Raw genomic sequence first — 10,196 nt, forward strand, 5'->3', positions numbered from 1 at the left:
ATCGCAACAGTTTTCGAGGGTAGAGTATTCAACCCAAATTTATTGATTCAACACAAGGGGAGCCAAAGAATATTCTCAGGTATTAGCAGCTAAGTTGTCAATTCAACCACACCTGGAAACATAGTATCTGCAGCAAAGTGTTTAGTAGCAAAGTAATATGATAGTGGTGGTAACGGTAACAAAAGTAAAGACAGCAAAAGTAATGTTTTTGGTATTTTTGTAGTGATTGTAATAGTAGCAACGGAAAAGTAAATAAGCAAGAACCAGTATATGGAAAACTCGTAGGCACCGGATCAGTAATGGATAATTATGCCGGATGTGGTTCGTCATGTAACAGTCATAACATAGGGTGACACAGAACTAGCTCCAATTCATCAATGTAATGTAGGCATGCATTCCGAATATAGTCATACGTGCTTATGGAAAAGAACTTGCATGACATCTTTTGTCCTACCCTCCCGTGGCAGCGGGATCCTATTGGAAACTAAGGGATATTAAGGCCTCCTTTTAATAGAGAACCGGAACAAAGCATTAGCACATAGTGAATACATGAACTCCTCAAACTATGGTCATCACCGGGAGTGGTCCCGATTATTGTCACTTCGGGGTTGCCGGATCATAACACATAGTAGGTGACTATAGACTTGCAAGATAGGATCAAGAACTCACATATATTCATGAAAACATAATAGGTTCAGATCTGAAATCATGGCACTCGGGCCCTAGTGACAAGCATTAAGCATAGCAAAGTCATAGCAACATCAATCTCAGAACATAGTGGATACTAGGGATCAAGCCCTAACAAAGCTAACTCGATTACATGATAAATCTCATCCAACCCATCACCGTCTAGCAAGCCTACGATGGAATTACTCACGCACGGCGGTGAGCATCATGAAATTGGTGATAGAGGATGGTTGATGATGACGACGGCGACGAATCCCCCTCTCCGGAGCCCCGAACGGACTCCAGATCAGCCCTTCCAAGAGAGATTAGGGCATGGCGGCGGCTCTGTATCGTAAAACGCGATGATTTCTTCTCTCTGATTTTTTTTCTCCCCGAAAGCCAATATATAGAGTTGCAGTTGGCGTCGGAGGGTCTCCAGGGGGCCCACGAGGTAGGGGGCGCGCCCAGGAGAGGGGCACGCCTCCCACCCTCGTGGACAGGGTGTGGGCCCCCTGGTCTTCATCTTTGGTGAGGATTTTTTATTATTTATTCTAAGATATTCTGTGGAGTTTCAGGTCATTCCGAGAACTTTTATTTTCTGCACAAAAAACAACAGCATGGCAATTCTGCTGAAAACAGCGTCGGTCCAGGTTAGTTCCATTTAAACCATACATGTTAGAGTCCAAAACAAGGGCAAAAGTGTTTTGAAAAGTAGATACGGCGGAGACGTATCAGCGACGCGCGAGCGTGGGCCCTTGGTCGATTGAACAGGGGGAGAGGAACAGGACCAGGGAAAGGTAGGTGGGTCGGCCTGCTGGGATGGGCCGAAGCCCAATGGGAGGCTAGGGGCTCTCCCACCCCTTCTTCTTTCCTTTTTTTAACTTTTGCCTTTTCTTTTAAAAACTTTCTGTTTAGCTTTTTTTAGGCCATTTAGACACTTTGCAAAAATGTTGGTTCACCACCAATATTACCAGAAGAATATTTTCCACATGATGAACATTTTATTTTTCATGTTTGAGCATTTTGAATTTCACTCATAATTTGAAATTGAATTCAATTGGAATTTGAAAGAGAGAGGAGACAATGATGATCAAACACTTGTTTAGCAAAATGATTAACTTAACCCCAGGGGTTACTGTAGCATCATTACACCGGGGTGTTACATAGATGCAGAATCGTTTTCGTCTACTTGCTGCGGACGTGATGCCTATATACATGATCATTCCTAGATATTCTCATAACTATGCTCTTTTCTATCAATTGCTCGACAGTAATTTGTTCACCCACTGTAATACTTATGCTATCTTGAGAGAAGCCACTAGTGAAACCTATGGCCCCCGAGTCTATTTTCTATCATATAAGTTTCCAATCTACTTTATTCTGCAATCTTTACTTTCCAATCTATATCATAAAAATACCAAAAATATTTATCTTATCTTATTATCTCTATCAGATCTCACTTTCGCAAGTGGCCATGAAGGGATTGAAAACCCCTTTATCGCGTTGGTTGTGAGGTTCTTGTTTGTTTCTGTAGGTACGAGGGACTTGCATGGAGCCTCCTACTGGATTGATACCTTGGTTCTCAGAAACTGAGGGAAATATGTACGCTACTTTGCTGCATCACCCTTTCCTCTTCAAGGGAAAACCAACGCAGTGCTCAAGAGGTAGCAGTGCTCGGTACCTTTGTATCTTGCCTTGAGTGTGTATCGTGTGTCAGGCCCGGCTGCCCGGGCACAGGGGCGTGCGACCTATGCGGCCGCACAGGGCCTCCAGGTGGCAGGGGCCCCAAATTTAAGAGCATGTCGCTCGTTAATCCAACAGGCCGAAAGGCCCTACCAGGATAGCGCCGCATGCCTAGGTGGCATGCGAGAATACCAGTGGTTCACACAGAGATCACAGGCTTGTCTCAAAAAAACACAGAGAGCACAGGGGCAAATTTTCCTCAAACAAAAAGGACCAATATTTCGATCTAAAAAGAGCAATATTCCCTATCTACAATACTAACCCTAAGAGCATCTCCAGTTGTTCGGCCCCCTGGGGGCTTGAAATAACGCCACCTGGGGGGGCGTGCCGGTGGAAAAATCGGCGTGGGGGTGGTTGGTTTCCCAACCGCCACCCCAAGATCGTCCCAGCCGTTGTTTTTTTAAGCAAAACTTGGCCAAACACCACACAAATTCGGCCAAACTAGGCATTTTTATTGATATTTGTACAAAAGTTAAAAACCGAACTTAAAAACAAACTAAAAACTAGTAGTAGTACTATGCCCGTCATCGCCGCCACCGCACCACCTTGAGCCTTCTACATGCCGAGGAGCATGTAGAAGTTCGTGTAGTCGCTGCCGTCGTCGTCGTCGCCGCCCCAGCCGCCGTCCTTGCTGCACCCTTGCCCTGGGTCGCCGTGGTGGACGGGGTTTGCCCGGGCGCCTCCTAGTCGTTGTCATAGATGATGACGACGTCGTCCTCCTAGCGACCGCAGCGCTGGGCGGCGATCTCCTCGAGGGCGTGGCGCTGACGCTCCATCTCCTCCCGGATGTAGTCGTCGCGCGCCCACTTGAGGCCAATCTCCTTGTCGGCGACCATGGCTTCGTGCTCCTTCTTCACGGGGAGGAGCGTTGGCTCGATCTTCGGCCTGACAAGGCAGGAGGAGGAGGTCGGAGGAGAAGGGACGCCGCCCTCATTGATGACCAACGAAAATGGACTTCTAGGTGCGCGACTGGACAGGTATTTTCATGCCAGTGATAAAAAGGTGGCTTGGGGGCCTATTGGGGGGCAGTGGAGATGGTCTAATAGCACAAACGCCTGGCATCTGCAGGCCGACGAGGCAGCACAGAATAGGCAGTCGGCGGCATTCACATGGCCTGCAACGTAGGGAGGCACGGCAGCAACAACCAGCTGGTGGGTGAGCACGCACACGACTGTGTCCCGGGCTCCCAACTTAACTAATCAAATCAATCTTGAAATCAACTAATCAAGAGCACTTCATTCTTTTTTTGTGGGCGGAGGGGTAAAGCAATTGCTTTATAACTTAACTGTTCTTAGGAAAATCACCCAAGACACAAGCGCCCACATGGGCGGGTACATCAGACTCCCACTCCATGGAGTGGTTTGGTTCACACACGTGGCCAACATTGGCGAGCTCATGAGCAACTGAATTTGCACTACGCCTACAAACAGAGATAGTAAACTTGGAAAACCAAAGCTTCAAGTGGTACTTTATATCCTCAATGACAGATGCATACGCCGAAGAGTCGGCCCTCTGCATATCCAAGGCTTAAGCCACCAACTGTGAGTCATTCTCCAGTTCCATCCGGACGATCCCAAGGTCCGCCACAGTATGACAGCATGCGACATGGCGATGATCTCAGCTGCAAAGGGGTCAGTGATGTGCTCCTGCCTGCCTGCCCGGGCATAGACCAGACTGCCCTCTTTTGTTCTTACCACCACACCCCATCCTGCATGATCTTGGCCACGTACAAAGGACCCGTCCACGTTGATTTTACACTCTGCTTGCGTCGGCGGCCGCCACTTGTCGGGCGCTTGCTTGTTTGGTTGCATTCCGAAGATGTCAAGGTACTCCAACACACTGCTCCTCGTGCGGCTGGCCACTGTATCAACAGACAAAGGCATCTCCCCCTACCTTAGTTTGTTTCAATTAGACCACCGCAACCACCAGAAGGTCAGTATGTGCAACCGCTTTTTCACATCAAGCCCCCAGAGGAAATCGAGAACTGCAGGCACGGGCCCAATCTTCTCCAGCGTAGCGCGTTCTCTCTCCATCTCTAGCACTCTCCACACTTCCTTGGCGTTCTTGCATTTAATGAACAAATGGGCACCGTCCTCATCCGCCCGCCCACAGAACAAGCACTTGGTATCGGCAATGGGGAACCCCTTCCTCGCCATGTTGGTATGGAAGGCAAGGGAGTCGTGCTTGAGCCGTCAGGCGAACATCTGAATGTTGCGAGGGCACGGTAGCTTCCACAATCTTTTCCAAGAATCATCACTGATGCTATCCAGATTACCAGGCTCATGTGAACTACCGCCCACTCCCCCATCCTGCTTCATGCGCTCAAGTTGGACCTAGAGCTTATAGGCGCTCTTGACAGAGTGGACCCCTTTCTTGTCATATTGCCATGCGATGAAGTCTTGGTCCCATCCCGTAGAGGAATTTCAAGGATATGCTTCACATCATCAGACCAGAAATTGTCTCTCACGAGCTGCTCGTCCCAAGTCCAAGTCATCGGATCGATGAGGTCACTCACTCTCTCCAGCAAATTAGGCCCTCGGGAGGTGATCACCCCACGGGACCATGGGCATGGCAACCATGGATCCGACTAGATCTTGACCTGCGTTTCGTCACTGATTCTCCATATATAGCCCCCGCGGAACAGCTGCAGGCCATGCAACAAGCTCCTCTAAGAATAGGAGATGCAATCTCATGGTTTCGCATCAAGGAGTTTGTCGTCCGGAAAGTAGCGAGCCTGCAAAGCTCGAGCACACGGCGAATCTCAGAACTAGATGATCCTGCAAATCTGCCTCCAGAGCATCGCTAGGTTGAATCCGTGCATATCCCGGAAGCCTAGCCCTCCTTGTCCCTTGGGCAACGTCAGCTTCTTCTAGCTGATCCAGTGTGTGGTGCATTCTTTGTCCCGCTGACTCCACCAATAGTCACCAAGGAGTGAGCACAAGTCCTCGCAGAAAGTCTTAGTGAGATAGAAGCATGACATGGCAAATGTAGGAATGGCTTGAGCCACGGCCGTGACCAGCGTTTCTTTCCCACACTTTGCAATAAGTCTCTCCTTCCACCCGTACATTCTGTCGGCCATAGCCCCCTTCACAAATGCAAAAGCCTTTCTCCTGGAATTTCCCACATGGACTGGCAGACCCAAGTATTTCTCATTCCATGTCTCGCTCTGAATCTGCAGAGCATTCTTAACTGCAGTTTCCTCCGCTGCTTTAGTGTTCGGGCTAAACATAATGGCTGGTTTCTCGAGGTTTATGCATTCGCTGGAACAGTTCTCGTACAGGTCCAAGATCTCCCGCAGGGCATGAGCTACATTTTGGTTGGCCTAAGCATCGACTCGTCGGCAAACAAGAGATGTGAAACAACAGGTGCAGTCCTGCAGATTTTAACGCCCGTAATGCACCCGGTTGCCTCAGCCTCATGCAGCAGCGCCGACAGGCTCTCCGCACAAATGATGAACAAATAGGGCGATGTTGGATCACATTGTCGTACCCCGCGAGTTGGGGAAAACTACTCAGTCAACCCTCCATTCAACTTGATTTGATATCTCACTGTGGTAACACAGTTCATAACCATGAAGTCCCACTCCAAAGCCAAGATTGTGCAACATAGCTCGCAAGAAGTCCCACTCGACTCTGTCAGATGCTTTGCTCATATCCGCTTTCACTGCAGCTATATTCTCGTTCCCCTTTTTCTTATTCAGCAAGAAATGCAACAACTCATATGCAATTAGGACGATATCAGTAATCAGCCTCCCCGGCACGAATGCACTCTGGTTGTCAGAAATGATCTCCAGCAGAATCAACTTGAGGCGATTAGTGATGTCGCTTGAAGTTATGTCGGCATTTCCCCAAAGAGGAAGGGATGATGCAGCACATCGGCGGTAGGTATTTCCCTCAGAAATGAAACCAAGGTTATCGAACCAGTAGGAGAACCAAGCAACACAATGTAAACAGCCCTTGCAAACAAATAACAAATCCTCGCAACCCGACGTGTTAAAGGGGTTGTCAATCCCTTCCGGGGTACGACGCCTCAAGATAGGCAAAACAGACGTGGGGAAACTGTAGTAGATTGATAGATCGAACGCCAAACAAAATAAATAAGAATAAATTGCAGCAAGGTATTTTTGTGCTTTTGGTTTAATAGATCTGAAAATAAAAGCAAGGAAAAAGTAGATCGCAAAGGAAAATATATGAGAAAGAAGACCCGGGGGCCGTAGGTTTCACTAGTGGCTTCTCTCGAGAAAAATAGCAAATGGTGGGTAAACAAATTACTGTTGGGCAATTGATAGAACTTCAAATAATTATGACGATATCCAGGCAATGATCATCACATAGGCATCACGCCCAAGATTAGTAGACCGACTCCTGCCTACATCTACTACTATTACTGCCCACATCGACTGATATCCTACATGCATCTAGTGTATTAAGTTCATGGAAAAGCGGAGTAATGCAATAAGAACGATGACATGATGTAGAGAATATCTATCTATGTAGAGATAGAACCCCATCGTTTTATCCTTAGTAGCAACGATACATACATGTCGGTTCCCTTTCTGTCACTGGGATCAAGCACCATAAGATCGAACCCACTACAAAGCACCTCTTCCCATTGCATGATAAATAGATCAAGTTGGCCAAACAAAACCCAAATATCAGAGAAGAAATATGAGGCTATAAGTAATCATGCATATAAGAGATCAAAGAAACTCAAATAACTTTCATGGATATAAAAAGATATAGCTGACCATAAACTCAAAGTTCATCAAATCCCAGCAAACACATCGCAAGAGAGTTACATCATATGGATCTCCAAGAGACCATTGTATTGAGAATTCAGCGGGAGAGAGGAAGCCATCTAGCTACTAACTACGGACCCGAAGGTCTACAAAGAACTACTCACGCATCATCGGAGAGGCGCCAATGGAGGTGGTGAACCCCATCCGAGATGGTGTCTAGATTGGATCTGGTGTTTCTGGACACTGCAGCGGCTGGATGAATATTTTGTCAACTCCCCTAGGGTTTCTGGAATATTAGGGTATTTATAGAGCAAAGAGGCGGTTCGAGGGGCACCCGAGGTGGGAACAACCCACCACGGCATGCCTGGGCCTCCTGGCGTGCCCTAGTGGGTTATGCCCCCCTCGGGGCGCCCCCCAGGCGCAGCCAGGGCCCGTTGTGTTCCTTCTGGCCCATAAAAATTCTCCATAAAGTTTCGGGGCATTTGGACTCCGTCTGATATTGATTTCCTGCGATGTAAAAAACATGCAGAAAACAGCAACTGTCACTTGGCACTATGTCAATAGGTTAGTACTAAAAAATGATATAAAATGACTATAAAATGATTATAAAACATCCAAAATTGATAATAAAACATCATGGAACAATCAAAATTATAGATACATTGGAGACGTATCAATTAGCAATCACTTTGGACACCAGCTTGTAGACCACGTTGCATAAATTGATGGGCTGCAAGTCTTTAATTCTTCTAGGGTTCTTCACCTTGGGATGAGTACAACCACTATATCGTTCCAGCCCTCCGTCATGGCGCCCCCATTGAGAACCTACATGACCTCCGCCACCACCTTGTCTCCGATAAAATGCCAGTGCTTCTTGTACGCGATGGATGGCATGTCGTCCGGGCCCGACGCCTTGAGATCCCCAATATGATCAAGAGCCACCTTAACCTCCTCTCGAGTGAACTCCGCCTCAAGAATGTCCCTCATGGCCGTGGTCACCTGAGGCTGAACTTTGTTGATGAGCTCAGCCAGGCGATCTCCTTGTGCCGAAGTGAAGAGGTCCTGAAAAAACGAGCAAACATAGTTATTGAGCTCCCCCCCTTCCTTCACCTCTGAGCCGTCTTCCTTTTGTAGCATTCTAACTCTGTTCACCTTCCTCTTTGCGGACTCCACAACCATGAAGTACTTCATGCTCCTATTGCCCTTCTTCAATCAGGTTACATGCGACCACTGCTTGGCCTTAGTGTTCCTCCTCTCCTCTAACTTCTCCACCCAACACTGAAGCTTCGCCTCTTCCCTAATATTCTACTCACTCGCTGGAGCTCGCATGCACCTCTCCAGATCACAACAAGTTTGTTTCAGCCTCTCATCCAACTCCCCTGCCACCTCCTTACCCCACTTTGTCATGCGCCCCGCCACCGAACGTAGCGTCATGGACACATTGCCTCTCCCCTCCAAACACCCCTCCCCCCATGCCCCTGCATCCCTCCTCCTGCAGCTACCACGCCTCAAAACGGAAACCACGATCTCCACTCCACTCCCTTCTATTTCTTCCATGAGTACAAACAATAACAGGCCTGTGACCCGAGTGGCGAGGAGCCCCGTTGAGGACATTAAAGTCTGGAAACCATTCACACCATGTGGCATTAGCAGTAGCTCTGTCAAGGTGTTCGCAGATGGATGTGCTGATCTCCTTGCTATGATTCCTCCAGGTAAACTTATCGCCCTCAAAACCAATGTCACTTAGATCACATGATTCCATGGCTTCTCTAAAGTTGTCCAGCAGCCGCTGCGGCCTATCCGCACCTCCAACCTTCTCGTCCCATGACAAGATCTCGTTAAAATCGCCGAAGCAAAGCCAGGGCTGATCTCCCTGGTGTTGTTGGCCAAGTATGCGTAGAGTTCTCCAAGTCTGCCCTTTCTGATCCCCTGCTTTTTCACCATAAATCTCCGTGAGGCGCCAAACCCTACCATCCTCCTCCTTGACATCCACATCCACATGTATTCTCCCGTACGATCGTAACGTCACATCCACCTCCCGTCTCCAGAACAAGGCCACCCCTTTGTTTCTTCCTTCTGCACTCCACGTTGTCATATGTGACATCCCCAACATCCAACGAAACCTCTCCATCTCTTTCTCTGACATTTTTGTCTCTGCCAAGAATAATACATCGGGCTCCTCCACCCTTCCCATCTCGAGGAAGCTGTGAACTGTCTGGCCGTTCCCGAGACCCCGGCAGTTCCAACCGATGATTTTCATTGTGTTCGGCGGGGCTGTTCCGACAGCCCGGACGATAATTCAGTGTTTGGAGAACCTTCATGTGTGTTAGTCTCCACCCCTACATCGTGCACCCCTTCCTCCGCCCTGCCCTTCTTCCCTGTTTGCTCTTACCCTTCCTCCATTCTCCCCCTCTTATAACCAAGTACCACCTCTCTCTCCTTGCTACTCACCACCTCCTGGCGATCTCGCCCTTTCCTATTGTAGCGGTTGCCAGATTGGTTCTTGTGCGACTCCTCCTTTTTCTGCTTCCCGCCCGACTGTTTACCCTTGTGCTCGACCTGACCTTCGGCACCCTTCTCTGCCATAGCCATAACTATGTCTTTTCCGCCCAGAGCCTGTGGTGTGCCCGAGCCAGTGCTCTTTGCTTGATCTTCACCTTTCTTCTTGGACCCTTCATCCTCAAGCTCAAGCCTCTTAGGGTTTCCAGACTTATTCAAGGGCGATGCGTTCTTTTGAGGGCTCATCACTTCCTCCCCCCTTCTGTCTTCCCCTTACCCCCCTCACTGGTCCTGATGTCAGATTTCCTCCATGAAAGACTGTCACTGCCACTGCAAGACCGGCCACCAAGGCGGTTGTATCCATAGCTGCTCCCTCTTCCATCACCCCCTCCTTTGTCTGAGGTCAACTTTTAGCCAACGACCAAACTGCTGCTTCTCTCCCTTCCTCAGCTTGATCATGCAATATTTCTCCCCGTGCCCAATAACACCACAAGTATAACAAAAATACGGCAAGTATTCATATTCAAACCTACACCAGTCTACATCCTCT

The sequence above is a fragment of the Triticum dicoccoides genome, chromosome 4A (assembly GCF_002162155.2).
Source record: "Triticum dicoccoides isolate Atlit2015 ecotype Zavitan chromosome 4A, WEW_v2.0, whole genome shotgun sequence".
Lineage (NCBI taxonomy): Eukaryota > Viridiplantae > Streptophyta > Magnoliopsida > Poales > Poaceae > Triticum > Triticum dicoccoides.